This window comes from Papaver somniferum, chromosome 7, assembly GCF_003573695.1.
Source record: "Papaver somniferum cultivar HN1 chromosome 7, ASM357369v1, whole genome shotgun sequence".
Classification (NCBI taxonomy): Eukaryota; Viridiplantae; Streptophyta; class Magnoliopsida; order Ranunculales; family Papaveraceae; genus Papaver; species Papaver somniferum.
In genome coordinates, this window is record NC_039364.1 from 237,335,165 (window position 1) to 237,353,774 (window position 18,610).

General features: G+C 35.6%; 1 long non-coding RNA gene across 1 annotated transcript; it reads left to right on the forward strand.

Annotated features, from left to right (window-relative positions):
* The first annotated feature begins 12,797 nt into the window (after positions 1-12,797).
* Positions 12,798-13,388, forward strand: LOC113293543. The gene is made up of 2 exons (XR_003332355.1): positions 12,798-12,937; positions 13,045-13,388. It is a non-coding gene; the product is annotated as an uncharacterized LOC113293543 (long non-coding RNA).
* The last annotated feature ends 5,222 nt before the right edge of the window (positions 13,389-18,610 follow it).

Sequence of the window (18,610 nt, forward strand, 5' to 3'; positions counted from 1 at the left end):
AAGCCCCAATGAAGACATGTCGGGACAAATACACACATCACCCGGTTATCCGTAATTTTTCTCATATTCAATTTGTCTCATCATATGTTTTATTGCCCAATGAGATACGTTGAATTCTATTCCTTGGAGAAACTTACCATAACGAACAAATTGAGTCATCCTTTCCATTGATCTTTTCTCAAAATCCTCCTTGATCCTATTGATATCAGCCTTAAAGTATTGCTCCATTGCCTCGGTGACCGTAACCACATTGCCTTGACCGGACTGGATGAGATCTTTAAATCTCCCATGAGCGTACTCCGCTGCACTAGTTGCTTCACTCTTGAAGTGTCTATACCGGTTTTTCCATGCACGCACAAATTTTTCCTTGAACTTATCCAACCATTGAGTCTGACAATACCAGACGGCAGTCAGATAAACTTCATTCCAATCGGCAATAAACTTCTCCAATCTTTTTTCGTACATAACCTCGGTAAGAGACCAATAAACTTTCTCCCAATCTCTTAGAAATTCCGACCACTTTTTATGATTTTCCGCATGTTCTTTGTCCACTTGCTCCTTTATCTTGCCTCTCTCATCGTCTTCTTCTTCGGGGGATAGTTTGTTCTTTCGAACATCTTCCTCTAGTTGAACAATAATTCTCTTCTTAATATCCGCCTTAGTGGGTTCAAACAAGGCATGGAAAGTTTTTTTTGACATTTTCACGTATATGATACGTGCATACGAAATTTTGTGCGTCCGGAAGACGTCGGATATTGCTTTCATTAATGCGTCATCTTGATCGGTTACGATGACCCTCGGAAGTTGATTTTCCCGGAAGAATAATTTCAGTTGTCGTAATGCCCAATGATAATTATAGTCCCTCTCGTTTTCCATTAAACACCAGGCCAATGTGAATGTTACTTTGTCCGAGGTTTGCCCCACGATGTTGAACAACGGCATATTGCATTTGTTTGTCTTGTAGGTACAATCCATCAAAAGAACACCACAACATGTATTTGCCAATTGTGAAAGCAAAGGATGCTAAATGAATATTTGAAGGGGCTTCTCGTCCGGCCCTCTTTTAATGATACGCGTGTAGTTGTAATCCCAAGCTATCTTATCAAATTCTTGCATAACGGATCTCCCTTCCCATTCCACCCTTCTAATAATTGCTTGTGCGCTATAAATTGTACGTAGAGAAGACATGTTAGGCTCATCATTTTCCTTGAAGCCTCTAAGAATTTGTCTCGGTTTGATAAGTGCTTTGGTCAATCTCTTTACATCCTCGAACTCATGAGGTTTTAGCTTCGCAACTAGGGAGTGACCAACAAAATCTTTCGGATCCCGATGGTTATGAAAGCCACACAAAACCTCACAATCCCAATTGTTCATGTCATTTAAGCGGAATACAAGCTTAAACGGGCAATTATTCTTCCTCGTACGAGTCTTTTATACCCTATTAGTCTTCTTTGGATATACATAATCCTTTCTCTTGTGGCTATTCTTGTCCTTGTATTTCCCACTTCTCTCGCAAGCCATCTCAAAATGCCTCTTTGAACCTTCGGTATTCCTCACCAACACACACATGTTCTTAAGATCCGTCTCTTTAGCCCAAGGGATTGCTTCATTTCGATCTATTATTCCCTACATAAGATCAATTTCACGTTCATTAGAAGGTTCATTACTAGCAATCCATTAGTAAAGTTCAAGATACTAGGTCAAAAGTATTCTTTGGTCACATATCGTAGGTATTTTATAGTATTCCGACGTATCCCGATGAAGCGGCTTTGCATTTGTTGGATCAATATATGTCACCACCTAAAGATCGAATGAAAATTAGTTCCAAACGAAATTAAAATACTATGCTGGAAACCCGTACCGGCATGCTCGACCAATGTTCCGGCATAGTCGAACTTAACCAAAACTAAAGACCAAATTTGAAACATATTCCGGCATAAAAGATTCATTAGACAGCAACGCCGGAAGCAAAGGTGTCGGCATTCTCGTAATTTATTGTCCCAAGCCCGTACACGCTTCCGGCATTAAAAATAATTCATATGTAATGCCGGTATTTAGCTTTGGAAAACATTTATTCCTGTATGTTTTTTGGTAGGTACCAGCATTGTAAATTTGAAACTTAACAACGCCGGTTGCGCTGCCTGCATTCTCGATATTGATGGTACCACGCCGGTACGGAGTTCCGGCATTGATGTTTATTAATTTACCATGTCGGTATTTGGTTTTAGATGGAAATGTTTCCTGTATATTTTTCATGCAGTTCCGGCACGGTAACCTATCAATGAAACCATGTTGGTTGATTATTCCGTAGTATATTCCTTGGTAGGTAAAAAAGTTAACTGCGTAGGGGGATATCGCTCTACCGGCATGGTCGTAGTTTGAATACTATGCCGGTAATGTGTCTGCCGGCATGGTATTTATACCATTTCCATGCCGGCACCGAGTTTTTACAGTTGAAAAAATGGCGGGTTTAAAGAAAAAAATCGATTTTTTAACCTCCTAGCAGCTTTACCTGTGTATTGGGGATGCTTGCATGTTGTGCAAGTTTACTTTCTTGTGTAGCTTCTTCGAAAAACTCTCCATACTCGTCAAAATCATCATTCAAGGGTGTTGGCTCAACAAAGAGTTGCAATTGAGAGTTGTTGTCGTTAGCTGAAGATTCAAGATATGCTCCTTGTTGTAGTTGAGCTAAAGATTCAGCAGCTGCAATTCTCTCCTCACAATCATCTTCCATTTTCACAAAAAAAATTCCACTCAAAAATATTTTTGCCTCCTTCTACTCTCATCTCACTCACCCAAATTCAAATAAAACACACACTAATCATTTATCAAAAATCTTATGATTTTACTAATTATTATTAATCACTAATCCTGATTAGTGAAGGGTAGATTAGGTAATACGTAAAATACTTAGATAAGGGGTGACCCCGAATTGATATCTGGATCCAGTTTTTGTCCTTTTCTTATATCCCCCAATTGTTTTTTTTATCCCCCAATTTCGCATTCTTTAATTACATTATGTATTCCATCTATAAATAAATAAAACACCCAAAAATCCTTAAAATCAAGAATCACAAAATTCCAATTAAATCCACAAAATTAAATTAAAACTATGTTATTTGCCAACTATTGAATAATTGTGCATAAACACGCAATTTATAGAGATAATCCATGATCTCAAATTGTCCTTTTATTTAAATCATGCATCAAGAAGCAAATTAAATAATAAAAAAAAACCGTAAAAAAACATAAATCATTTATGAATAATAAAATCTTATAGCATGCCTGAAGAAGAAACAAATCAAAGCACAAGTTTTTTGGAAATTACCTTAGTGATGTGAAGACGTTTGGTGGAAGAAATCACAACCACCATTTTTATTTTTATGATCAACCCCTTCAATTGATAAACATGTGCAAATAATTGCGGTTATGTAATTTGTTTTGCATGTTTTCTCCTCAACCACGCATCACGAATATGACACATAAATTCATTGTGAATGGATTCAAAATCCATTAAATTGATCTACATCACCTGAGAACTTGGATATGGAGACGTAGTGTGGATTGATGAGACTTTGCAAAAAAATGTTAGTTTTGAAAATAAAAATTGTAGTTTTAGGGTAAAGGAAATAAAGGCTCGCGTTAATTTTGAGCTGAAATACCTTCAGAATGTTTAGTTGTTTAAATATCTTCTACATAAGACAAATACCGACCTCTTTTCACTCTAATTTTTCATATTTTAATATATATTTTAGGGATGATAGGAAAACGGATACATGGGTAATGGCATTTACATGTAAAATCCATTTGAATTAGTCCTAAAGAAAAGAAAGAAAAAAACCCTTGCCTCCATCAACCTCTTGTTATAGACACTAAAAAACATGATATTAATATAGAATAGATTGCCAACTCTAAATACTGCAAAGTGTATGAAGTGCTTCCCGTCAAAGAAGATGTAATCAAGGAAATGTAATGATAAATCTTTCTTCAGAAATAATATATTTTCTTTAAGAGTCAAGTGGCAAACTCAACTGCTCTTCTAGCTCCAACTTATTATAGTTAGCACTACACCAATTGTTGGGTTTAGCAACGGATCTATGCAGTTGCAAACAGAACTTGCAATGACAGCGAGCTGTTGCGAAACATGGCGTTGCATTTTACTTGCAACATCACCTAAGCCGTTGCAAATTTTTTGCAACGGTTTTTTATTCAGCCAACTGTTTTTTTCTTGACTTCACAATGGTTTCAATAGTTGTGAAAAGGTTTAGAAACAACTCACGGTTGTTGCTATATTTTTGTCACAACAGCTTCAAGCATTGCGAAATTAGAAATTCGCAACTGTCGTAAAGCCATTGCGAAACTTGGAGCCAAAAAAAATTAGAACGACTCATTTTAGCCGGACCAGATTTTATACTGGTTCAAAATTTAGCAAGAGTTGACAGCAGTTGCTAAATTTTTGAAACAGAAAAAAAAAAGTCAAGTCAATCTGTTGTTGACCTAGTCAACAGGAGCTCCCTGCAACATTTTAAGGCTAAAATTACCCATATTTTCAGGCCATTTTCAATGAAAACATATTTCAGAAGTATTGCTACAAACTAAGAAACATATCACAAGAATCATAAGGTACAGTATCACAACAATACTTGTCATTTAGAAGATATTTATTTACTCGAAATGACACAAGGAATCTTACGTAATCTTTCAGAGAGAGAAAAAAATTCTTACATTGGATGTCTTCAAATTAAAAATAAAGCTTAAATACATAAAGTATTTTCCCATCAATCAATGGCTTAACATCTGCAAACACAGCTTTGCGAAACCCACCCCGTTGTTTCAATGGTCTTTCTTAAACGAAAAAAGTTCTGCAAACAAGATAGCAATAGAGTGAAATGAGATTGTTGCTACTTATTTCGTGATTTGGAAGTGTAAATGTCAGATGATCAAGCTAAAAAAACAACAAGTAATGTAAGTCTTCTTTACTCACTTGTCGTCATTGCACATCGTCAGATTTTATCATTGCGCCACGAAATAAACCATTTTCTCCATCTAAAATAAATGAATATTAAAATTTAGAGACAAAACTACACTTAGCTTTATGCATCACATAAAAAGTAAAAAACAGAAGGAGCGGGGATAGCCGGAATACCATATGATAAAACAGTATTCGAACTCTTAAACACTTCTCCAGTTCCTCTCACCGTTCAGTTCAGCAACCTGCCCATAGAGGTACACTAAGCTTTCTGCATCATATAACAAGTCAAAAACGACTGCTTGTACCAGATGCAAAACAAAACAAAAATCATTTGTAGGGTACATAGTCATAACAATTGAAGTACCTAGAAGCTAAACAACAACTTTACTTCAATCAAATACATCATTGGTCCTATTAGGATATATATGTTAATTCTAGATTCTACTTGGGGCTGATCTGCAGGTAAAATAACATATTAAAGAACTTGTCAAATTTAACACCAGGCCATGGAGATAACTACATGTTATGGGTAGGTAATAGTTTAAATGACTTACCATCAAATACATGCAAGTCGTGGCACTAAAGCTTTAACTATTGAAGTTAGAGATGGAAAGTAAACTAACTTTAAAAAGGATATACGCCTGGCATATGCTCACAATCATTCCGAAAATACCAAGCATTGCAAGAAGTTCAGTAAGATTATTTTTTATAACACAAAATTCTTGTATATATCGAGGAGAATTCACAAGTTACGCGAGTAAATGACAGCAACAAGTTCGTCTTCATGACCACCAAAAATACGAAAGTAAAGAAAATAACTATATCTATCGACTTAATATTAGGTATAGTTGACTCTCACAAGTGACAAGCTCTGAATGAAAATGAGAATAAGATGACTTCTTGCCTCTCCAACATTACTTAGTGCACAACCAAGCGTTCCAGTGATGACAAGCGCGTCACCAAGAAGAGGAGCCGACCCACCTGGAACCGATTTGAACTAGTACCTAGATAATTGTACAAACAATTTTTTTAACGCGATTTCAATCATTGAAGTTGCTATATAGTGGAAAATGGAAGTTAAACCACTTCTAGTACAGGAGGTAATATCACAAAAAACGACTGTTTTCCTCAGCTCTAATTTTGGAGTGGTTTTTTCCAAAACGACTGTGTCTCACATTCCTTGATTTCTTTAAAACAACCACTGTCTTCAACAGTTAAGTGATAACACTGATGATCACAGTAGTTTATTTTGATTGTATTCTATAAAAAAAAAAGATTTGATTCAGTTGAATCTTAAGCTGATTCAACTGAATCAAAAGTAACATCAAAACTAAAATTAAAAACAAAACCCAAATAAAGATTTATATTCAATGATATATTCAATGTACAAATTCAGTCACTTTAAATTACCCAAAGTTTATAATATGAAAATTTCAGCACTAACAACGTTAAACCTCAAAAATACTTCAAATATCTTCATACAGTTTAGCACTCAACCCTCAAGACTGCGTCATATAACATAAGATAAATAATATTAAAGAAATGTACCCTAGGTAAACGTGAAATTGGATGAAGTTCCCTTTTTTATCTAACCACGATGACTCTATGTACCTTGTCTTGCAGCAAGCTTTGACTGTTGTAGTTGTTGTTACAGTTCACCACTAGCTACAACTCCTCCTATCCCATTCTGGTTCATTCCACATAACATGCTTTGCATCATAGTTCTTTAAATGGTCACTGCAAATGACAATCGACCAGACTATTAGATGCATTAGCTAGCCAAGCTACAGATCAAGATGCATTATCCAGCCAAGCTACAGATCAGGATGCAGTTAGGTTGGCTATATAGGCCACATTTAACAGTGTTAAGCGGATAGAAATTGATTTTGAAATTAACATTTAAAATGTCTTCAACAGCCTGAGTTTGTTACCATTAGAATAAATATTCCGAGATATTTAATTGTAAGCTATGCAAAATAAGTGTTCATATGGGACAAGGCATAGGTATTTGCTAAAGCTTGATTGGAGCTACAATGGATCTTTCTAAAAATTTGCAAACATTTTTGTAAATTTTTAAGTTAAGTAGGTAAGGTAATACCTATTTTTGTTGTAGTGGTAGGCTTGTACAATCTGTGACAGATGCAAGTTTTATAATCCAACTGCAAAGACTGTGGTGTTTCTAGCTGCACCAGATCTATTGTTCTTTCTGTTGTAGCTCCACCACCCAAATAATGTCATTCCTTTTTGAACTTCAGAACCCTAAAAAAGAAACATATGAACATTAGCACACCACAATGATCAAACTTGGTTGTAAATGCAAATAACTTATGCCATCCATCTCAAGTCAAGATTAGTAACATCTTTGAGCAACTGAGTCCATTGCATGTGCATATCCTGAATAAAGTAGTGCATACTAAGGAAAAAAAATTCCTATTGAAACAGCAAAATCCTTGAGGATAAACGAAAAGCTTCCAACGAAAATTAGAGAGCAACTATAAATAAAATATTTCATCAAGGCATTGATGCGAATCTAATGCAAGATATTTCTTTGGCTGAGTACTTTAAAATCAATCAAACCACCCACCAAGAATGCACCATGAGTGAAATACTTAGATTCCAGTCATAAGAAACAAAATTCTTATTAACACCACCTATCTTATTATCCAAAAAAATGGGGTTTGAGTTTAAACCTCAACAACATAAAAGTTAATTTGATGATTTACATGTCAGGGACTTGGGGGGCTTAGAATTTAAGAGTGAACATGACAATGGGTCTAACGGAAATGAATTTCATAGAAAAAAACTGCAGCAACTCCACCACAAATAGGTATAATCCAGATTATACCAAAGGAAAAAGATAATGCTCAATTCTAGCATATACTATAAGTCAAGAGATAAATAGAAAATTATAACATGATATTCGAATAGAACTGGTACAGGGCATAACACAAAATCTTAGAGTCTCACTTATTGAACAGATACGCAACAACATCAAATTCTGGATCATCTAGAAACCAAATACCTATTGAATTACTTACAACGTCATCTTTGGATTCCTCTTCACTTAATATGCAAAATTTCTCCATGTAAAATTTCGACCAAGGACCTTTAACAATCTCTGGATTCAAGACCTTCTTCCACCAACGTGGGCACTGTACATCTGTTCGACCCTTTATACATTCAGCTGCATATACACAACAATAATGTCATATGACAAAGTTAAAAAAACATAAAAGTACTTGAAATATTTTTGAACTGAGCCAGAAAAATACAAGTTTACAGAATAAGCATAGACATTAATGTGTCATGAAATTACCTCTTCAGTTGTCCAATGACCTTTCGTAGAACGTCCTTTAGGGTCACTAGTTCTGCTAATGAAACACCACATAATATACATTTTGTTCGCACATAAAAGATGCCTTATCCTATATATATGTTGATGTGTAGATTGAAGGGGAACAATTTTTACCTATCCGGAAGTTGGTGTTTTATGTACCATAATGATTACCCCCTTTGTAAAGGAGCTGTAACATGAATTTCACCCAGATTCCTATCACTTTCCATTGTTGATGAGAAACCAGAGAACCGATCTGAATTTCTTTTTCAGGGCCAAAAGCTTGGTTGGATTGTGGTGCAATCTACAATCAAATTAATTCATAGTTTTACTAATCTCTCTTTGATGCACACTTACGTACTACAAAAAGAAAAATGCTCAAAATTCAAGATAAACTAAGATGCTCTTCAGAAGATCAACAGTGTCGTGAAAAAGATCAATTCAGTGGAATTTTTTAGAATAGGATGCATAAATATCATCTCTAGGAAGGAAAACTATAAGCCAGATGCTTAGATTGACATACGTAGTTTGGTTGGGGTCGACCCTCTTAACACATCACAGCAATGCGCAGGACAGATCCCAATGCTGTGACATTGGACAACCTTTTACAAGAATAGCCGAATGAGGATGGACTATATTCCTCCATTATGGCACAACAAAAATTAAAAATAAAGAAGAGTTTTTAGCAGAAACACAACTAAAAATAGAATTCAGTAATAATAAAAACTTCCTACAAAGAGTTTCAAGAACTTATTCAAACTGGGGTTTCCTCGTTAAGAATTCAACATAAAGATACTCTAAATCCTAGTTATTTATGGTCCGGCATCACTCGATCAAAGTAGGACTTCGCAGTTTAGCACATTAATTTTAGAAAGTATACAGTATCATCTCAAACAATTGACAAGCTTCTTGTGCATTTTCCAACTTCATGACACAATCCAAATGAACCAGTAAGACATAATGAGAAAAAACAACCTTATTTTCTAACTTGAAATATAAGATGTTTGAATACACACATACAACACAAGAACAATGGATATGAATACAAAAATGTTAAGCACTTCACTGGGACATAGAAATAAACTTTTAGAAGCCAACAAACCTTCCCAGTCTTTCTCATACAATATGCTTCATAAAGCGTTTCAACTCTTCTTTGCTCCACTAGGATCCAAACATGTCATTTAAGCTATTCTGCATAGCAAAAGTATTTCATCATTAAGTATCTATACAACAGAAAAAACCTGAAATTCACTCTGAACGACAAAGTATTCAATTTGGATTTTCAATATACAAAAAAATATGACTAACCCGGTCTAATTTTTCGCATAAAACTTTTTTTCCCGATCTAATTTCTTTGGAAATTTCAACTTTTTGCTTCACCCATGTAGACTTGGGTTATTCCATCAACCTAATTGAAAAGATAAAGAAACCCAGTAATCATTAAAAGTTTTTAAGCTATGAAAATATATGTAACCTAAAAGAAATCAATAATCGATTTTATCTTGGTAAGACCCTCTATATTACTGAAATCACAAAGATTAAATAGAATCGATTTGGATCTACTAGTTTAGTTCTTAGTATATTAACAAACACAAAGAAATCAGAATCCCTACAAAATTCCAGATACAAAGAACAATCCCCAATTTCACATAAATCCCTAATTTTTTTGCAATAATCGTCTCCAAATTGGATTTTTCTTATGAAAACCCTAGAATCTTACAAGAAAATTAGATCTAACCAAATCAAAATTAAACAAGAGAAAGCGAAGATAAAGAATCATACGCGAATCAGGGAGTTTGCTTCATGAGAAACAAACTGTTGTCGTTAAATTTGGGTTTATCGGAGAGTTTGAGTTTTATGGAGAAGATAAGATGGAGAAAGGGGGTTGGGATAAGGAGCAAGGATTGAAGTGATTTATTCTCAATTTTTCAGTTTCTGGTTCCATGAAGGAGATAAAGAAGATAGAGAAGAGAGAGGCGCTCTAGCGATTCAGCTAGGTTAGAACGATGAGAAAAACAAGAGAGAAAATACAAAAAGCTTTATAGAAATTTCTTTCTCCACCAGTGGTTTTACAAGAGCCCATTATTTTTACAAAAACACCCATCTATAATACTACTGTGAAGGAAAAACGTTTAATTTTTTATTTTTTTTTCTTATAAAACCACTGGAAATCACAGAACTATGTGTAATTACTTCCCAACAACAGTGGTTTTATAAAAAATCAGGAAGTAGTAAAAAACCTATTTTCCACTATATAAAGCCATTCACTTGCTCATTTAATCAGCTGGATTGAACTAACAAAAGCAATTACCTGAAGAGCCACAACCGTCCGAATCCGACAAGAGCATCAAATAAGACTAACCACACATATAGCTGCACCAAAGAACGCACATAGACTATACAGTATCTAGTCCTTTGAATATCCATGTTAAGATCATAACATATGGTGTTGTCCAGCAATCCAACAATGTGACAATCGTAATCGACGAATACTGATATGCCTTGATTACTACAGATCAAACCACATTCCAAATTTAGTACCAAGGATAAAACTAATATACACCCAAATTTTAATTTTTCTACTTAATTAAACCAGTAAAACGTAGATCTTCGGCCACTTACCAAGGTACCTAGACTTGGTTTCAAATGAAATATCTTCAAAGCTTTCTTCTTTCCCCAGAAACATTTGCAATATTAACCAATCAAACATATCAATAAGAAGGAGATTAAAAGAGATAAATGACAAATGGTTTGTTGGTATTTACAGCTGAGTTTTCTGTTCTTCCCTAGACCATTTTATCCAAACCCAATCAACAAAATAAGAATCTCAATACCTCATTCGTTTTTTTCAATAATGAAAATGTAGAAGAATTTGAAGTTTTTTTCTTAATCTGTCTCAAACACTCGAACACCCCTTAATGGAAGACAACAAACTTTGTTCAACTGATTTTATGGTTTAAAATTAGCCCAAAATTGAAACTGACTTACCCATCCTTCTTTGTCCTTCTCAACCTAGAAACATGCCCTAACACTTCTCAAGATAATCCCTAATTTGTTAACAATCAAATACCCAAAAAATACGAACAAATGATTTCACAAGCAAAACTAAACCATTCAAACAATTACAAACCCAAATACTTCAATTACGTCCACCACTTATCCACCTAAGAAGGGTCATTAAGAAGTAAATCCACAGAACCCCTTATCCACATATTTATATTAATGGATAATATGCGCTTATTTAGCCATAAATAAGTTAAATTAATAAAGTGTTTGATTAATTAAGTTAGTAATAATTAAATTAATTAGTGTTTGAGTTTGATTATGGTGTTAGAATTAGTGTAGGAAGTCATTTCTTCTTCTAAGGTTTAGAAAAGAAGAAGACGTAGAGGGGAAAAAACTAGGATTTGTGATCTTGTTAGCAAAAATGAAACTTTATAGTGACGATGAAGACTCTAGTAGTAATGAGGAAGTGGGTGCATCAGAATATCATGATTTCGATCCTACCGACATCGATTATTTGTTGAATTAACAAAACCATGTCAACTAAAGACTAATTGAGGATCTTATTCAAGCACGAGAAAAATATTACCGGGAAAACGAAGTTCATAATGCTTCTACTGGTTAGGAATGATCTCCAAACATGTATTTGCATCTTATAATCACCCATACGTGGAAAATGTAATTTTCACCCAAAGTCGGTTTATTCAATAACACCACATAAACTGATTCTGGGTTAAATTCCCAAAATGGGAACCACAATCGGTCATTCAACACCACACAAACTGATTGTGGTTTATGTGTGCATTAGTGTTACATCAACCCAGAATCTGTCTATGTGAGTGTAAAATAAATACTGATTCATTGTAACATCAACCACAATTGGTTTAAGCTAATGCACACATAAACCGACTCTGGTTGACTTTCAGATGATTTGATGAGGAAATCTCGGAGAATAACAATTAAATCATTTATGAGTCTCTCTTAAAAGGAACGGATTAAAGGGATTTAACTCGATCACTTGTTTGTCGCTGAAATACTATTTCAGAACAAAAAAATAGAGAATTAAATTGTTGTTTGTAATTAGTGTTAGTTTTTGATTATCATGATTTTAAAGATTGTTAATAAAAATAATTCATGTTTTTGTATTTTATTTTAGAAAAAATTAGAATTATTAAGATTTGTATAAAGGATAATTTAGTATTTTAGCATGTTTTAGACACCCCATATATATCCTCTTCGCTAGGTTGGTTGAAGAACATAATAGGCCTTTGTAAAGTATATAGTATATAGGCCTCAAACTAGGGATGATATTTTAAAGCAGAATATTTTTGGATCATATATGACAAGTGGAAAAAATAAATTTTGGTTATCTCTTCAATAAATGAGAACATTAATTTTGAGATTCTATTGCGATCTTAATTCATAAATGACCGAGTACATGCACTGCGTATATAAACCCCCAGCGATGAAGAAATGTATATACCATCACTTTTACATCCATCTACACCTTCATAGTTAAGAGATTGGTTTGATTATAATAGGTTGTGAAAATTATCCAAGTAAGATGGCAAATAAGCATTCATCTCCAACCTTCTGCTTCTTATTAGTCCTTTTTGTTTCCGTATCAGGTGATTAATTATTTACTTTTCATATAATTGGTTGTGAGTTTTCTTTCCCATATATATATTTTGCTGATTATGGTCTACTAACATTGTTGTTGATGATATTGGAACAGTTGGGGTGATCAACACGATCCCACAAGTCGATGCATGTGTTGAGTCATGGTTCGAATACTGTGACACCGAGTTGAACTGCCAAGCTCATTGTTTTAATGCTCATGGACCAAATGCTGTAGCCTATTGTGAGCAAAATCCAGGCACTTTCAATGTGCGTACTTGTAGTTGTGCCTACGACTGTTGATCCAAGCAAATGATTCGTATCAGTGGAGAATAGTTAACCGGCAGATATAGTTTGGTAATTTGCATGTCGTAAAAGTACTAGCAAAATCCGCCGAATGAGTCGCAGATGCTAGTGGAAATCCATATTATTAATAAAATTAGCAAATTTTACTTTCCAAAATGAGTTTGAGAAAAGGAGGAACAGATAAAACGTGTGAAGTAGCGGTTTTCCAAAATGCTATTTGACCAGCTTCTTAACAGCTATATGATAGCTGATTTTGACGTGGCAAGATATTTGGTGAAAATATGCGAATTTTTGTTTTGTCATGTCATCAAAATAACAACACAGAGTAAAACGATGCGTTTTAACTTTGTAGTTTGGGCGTTACCTATCTTCTATATCTCCGATCTTCTCAGGATTTCAATGTTATTGCTTCGCATTTCACATCCACGACAATCTTTACGGATCAAACTAATGTATACCGTCTTTGGCTTTTTATCATGGTGAGGATTTTTTATCTTCCCTTTATCTGTTCCCATTAAACAAAACTTAATCAGATTCGATCCACACTCATTTTATTCCAGTAGTTGAACTCAATTGCTTAAATTAGGGTCTATGTTTTAAAAGGAGGAGAAGACTATGGTTTGATTAAAAGGTGGAGAAGATTAATAAAAGAGAATTTCTAATCTTTGAAGAAGCAGTATGTTTGATTGATGATTAAAATAGAAATTCGAAATATGTGATACACATCTTCTCGTAGATCTATGATGACCCAAAATCTGCTTCTTAAATAGATCACATGATCATCTATGACGGCATAAAAATCAAAATTAGGGCATGAAAACAAACAGTAAAAATATGGAAGGCATGGTTAACTGATTTGGTGACGTGGCTAGGAGGAATGGCCACTTCAGTCCACCATATGGGATGCTACGTTGGATCAGCTGTTAAGCAGCTGTTACAACGCTGTTCATGTAGCAGCATAGGTATGTTTTTACAAGCAAAAATCCTTGTTGAACCGCGGAAAGTGAAGCACGTAATGACCGCACTCTCATAAACAATCCAAAAAATGGAGCACCTTGTTTTTCTCTGAGGAATTGGCCCGTTCGATTTGTGTGAGAACGGTTTTTATATGGTTCGCTTTCCATGATCTATACAGCATTAGTGTTTTACAAGACTACTACCAGACCAATGACTCTAATCATACCGTTCAAAAAAAACATGCAAAAACCGTTGTGTTCCATTACGAGCGATCCGCCCATTTAGGGGGTCACTTTTAGGCCCCAGCACATGAAAAATTGTGAGTAGATAGTTTTCACGTGATTCTTTCAGCCGTGTGCCGTCTACGAAGAGAATTTTTGCTGCTAGACCGACTTCCTGTTTAATCCCACGGCCAACCCGTCTATAAAATGGACGGGACTCCTCCTCTTGAATAGATAAACTTCCAGAAATCCTCGGTGAATTTACGACTTCGTGTTTTTTCTTGCCCCTCTCTGGAAAATCGAATTCTTTGCCCGATAATCAAACACGGACTTAAGATTTGTTAGGGCATGTTTTTCACCTCCTTAAATCATGAAGAGAGAAAGAGATCGAAAGGGAGGGATGTAGACTACCGGTAACTCTTTGATTTCTTTTTTTTTTCACTGTACCCATTTTTGTTTAAATGCATTGGATTAAAAATCTCTTTAATTATCTGTCATATGCCTGTGTATTATGGCTGCCCTTATCGAAAGAGAGTTTGCATGAGCATTAACTTCAACAGTTATTAGTTTGAATTCTGTTAAAACTGTTTACTTTAAGCTTAAGTAAATCTAGGAATCAAGGACTCTGTCGAACCCAAGTGTAGGGGAATGATGTGTAGTCACTTTCTACTAGGGTTTTGAGTATTATTTACTATCACATTGTCCTTGTAATGAGGTAAGAAAAGAAATAGAGAGAACAGTCCAGTGTGGCTGCAAGTTTATGTGTATGAATCGTCACTTTTAGTTGTACTACCTTCTTAAATCATAACATTTGGTATCACCCAAAAGATCTTTAGGTGTGCTTCTGCAATGACTGGAGGTCCTACAATCAAAGATGTTGACCATACAACAAAGAAAATCAATCGCCTGATATCACTACTCACTGAATCTCAGATTAAAGCTGAAGCAAAACGTGAGGCAGATGCTAAGGCTCAACAGATCTTTATGAACAGGCTGGTACAAATCTCAGAATATACATTAAAACACCTTCAAAAAAAAACCAGTTCATCAGATCCACAAACACACCCAAGAACCCCCTTCACTGGTGAATCTACTCACTCCACATGACCTTCACCAAATGTACTCAAACCTGCAAAACTAGATTTTCCTAGATTCGAAGGTGAAAATCCTAGAAGTTGGCTCCGCAAGTGTGATCGTTTCTTCCAGATGCATCCAATGGAGGAAGCTCAAAAAACTGAGTTTGTTGCTATGTATATGGATGGTAGAGCGGATTCCTGGTTCTTTGATTATTGCTCTGGTAAAACTTCCGTCCCTTGGTCTGAATTTTCTAATCATTTATGTCGTCGTTTTGAGGATCTAGCAAATGATAACTTTGTTGGTTGTTTTAACAAACTCACCCAAATTACTATTGTGGAGGAATATTTTCAAACCTTTGAACAACTAAAGGCTCTCATGATTGCAAAAAACTCTAGCTTAGATGAAGAATATTGTGTACTGAGTTTCATCAGTGGGCTCAAACCAGCCTACCTCCCTGTCTCAGGCCTTCTTCTTAGCTAGATTAAAAGAACAAAGTCTTTCTCAACCATCTAAAAACCTACTTACTAAACAGCCAACAACCTCTTCTTATTTCTATAAACCTCCAATCCCAAACAAATCTACTTCTTTTCCCATTACTCCTTCACCAACACCCATACCATCAAAAACACCTTATATTCCCCCTATTAAACGCCTTACCCAAGAGCAATTGGCTCAAAGAAGGGCTAAAAACTTATGTTATAATTGTGATAAGAAGTATGTGTATGGGCATAAATGCAAGACCCAACAACTCTACATGGTCTCAGTTGAGGATGATGCTTCTCAAGAGGGACAGGTACCTGAACCAGAACTAGAGCCAACAAACACCATTGTGGAGACTGATATGGATATTTCTCTCAGTGCTCTCACTGGTCAACATACTGGTGATACTATACGCCTCTCAGGAATGCTAAAGAAACATCCAGTTACTATTTTGGTGGACACAGGCAGTACACATAGTTTCATTGATGCTGGCTTAACTAAAAGACTTTGTTATGACATCCAACACACATCCAACATGCTTCTCACAGTTGCAAATGGTGAAAGAATAACCAGCTGTGGAATATGTTCTAAATTACAGTGGAAGATGCAGGGCCATCTTTTTGAGGATGACTTACATTTTCTTCCTTTAGGGGGTTATGACATTGTTTTAGGAGCAGACTGGCTCCGAACTTTAGGTGATGTTATGTTCAACTTTGCAAAGTTATCTATGTCTTTCAATCATCTAGGCACCACATTAACACTCAATGTCTTCTACTCCTTCTCTTATGATGATGAGTGGCAAAGCTGTTCAAAAGTTCCTCAAAAAACACACTCCTGCATTAGTTGGCCAATTTTTTTCCATCTCTACTGAACCAACTTTGACTCCCATACCACCACCAATTCAAGAAGTGTTGCATCAATTCTCTGATATTTTTGAGGAACCCACACAACTACCCCCACCTAGAACTCTTGATAATAAAATCCCTCTCAAACCTGATGCTCAGCCAGTGAATCTCAAGTCATATAAATTCCCTCACATTCATAAATCAGTTGTTGAATCTTTGGTACAAGAAATGCTGGATACTGGACTGATTCAACACAGCAACAGCCCTTTTGCTTCTCCAATACTGCTGGTAAAGAAAAAAGACAACACATGGAGATTCTGTGTTGATTACAGGAAGCTTAATGAGCTGACAATCAAAGATAAGTACCCAATTCATGTCATTGATGAACTTCTAGATGAATTACATGGCTCCTTATTTTTTACTAAGCTATATTTAAGATCTGGCTATCATCAAATTAGATTGTTTGCAGCTGATATACATAAGACTGCTTTTAGAACTCATCATGGGCATTGTTAGTTCAAAGTAATGCCATTTGGCCTTACTAATGCCCCTGCCACCTTTCAAGCTCTTATGAATTCAGTTTTTGGCCCTTATTTAAGGAAATATGTTCTAGTTTTCTTTGATGACATTCTCATCTATAGTAAAACCTTGGAGGAGCATATTCAACATCTCACCATTGTTCTGGAACTCCTTAAAACACACCAACTATTTTCTAAGTATTCTAAATGTTGTTTTGCTCAATCCTCTCTAGTTTACTTGGCCCACATCATTATAGCTGAGGGAGTAGCAGCTGATCCAGAGAAGATCTCATGTATGCAGCAATGGCCTACTCCAACTTTTCTCAAACAGCTGAGAGGATTTTTAGGACACACTGGGTACTATAGAAAGTTTGTGAGAAATTATGGCATCATCAGCAAACCTCTCACAGACCTACTCAAAAAGAATGCCTTCAACTGGTCTCCCTCTGCAGATGAAGCCTTTAAAGCCCTCAAACAAGCCATGTGTACTACACCAGTCCTAGTACTCCCTGATTTCAACAAACCTTTTGTGGTGGAAACTGATGCATGTTCTGTTGGAGTTGGAGTTGTCTTAATGCAGGAAGGAAGAGTCATTAGTTTTTACAGCGAGCCACTTGGCCCAAAGTCACTAGGTTTATCCACTTATGAGAAGGAGCTCCTAGTTATAGTTATGACAGTCACTAAATGGAGGCATTACCTCTATGGCCACCATTTCATCATCAACACAGATCACAAAGTATTAAGTACTTCATGGAGAAAAAGATCACCACTGTCCTCCAACAAAGATGGCTTATGAAGTTGCTTGGGTTTGATTACACTATTAACTATAAGAAAGGCCTGGAAAACAAAGTTGTTGATGCTTTGTCTAGACTTCCTTTTTCTTCCTCACAATGCAGTGCTCTGTCTGTTTCAACCCCCACTTGGGCTCAAGAAATTATTTTAAGTTATGACAAGGACACTTGGGCCACTCAGCTGATTCCTCAACTGCTTATAGCTCCACAATCCATTCCTCACTACTCTTATAATGAAGGCATCTTAAGGTACAAGGGGAGGATATATGTTGGCACCAACAACAATCTCAGGTATTCTATCTTAATATCTATACACTCTTCTGTTGTTGGAGGGCATTCTGGTATGCAAGGGAGTTACATTAGAGCAAAAAGCTATTTCTACTGGAAGGTCTTAAAGAAGGAAATGCTCCTTTTGGTCAGTCATTGTGATATCTGTCAGAGGAATAAAGGAGAACACACACTACTTGCTGGCCTCCTACAACCACTTCC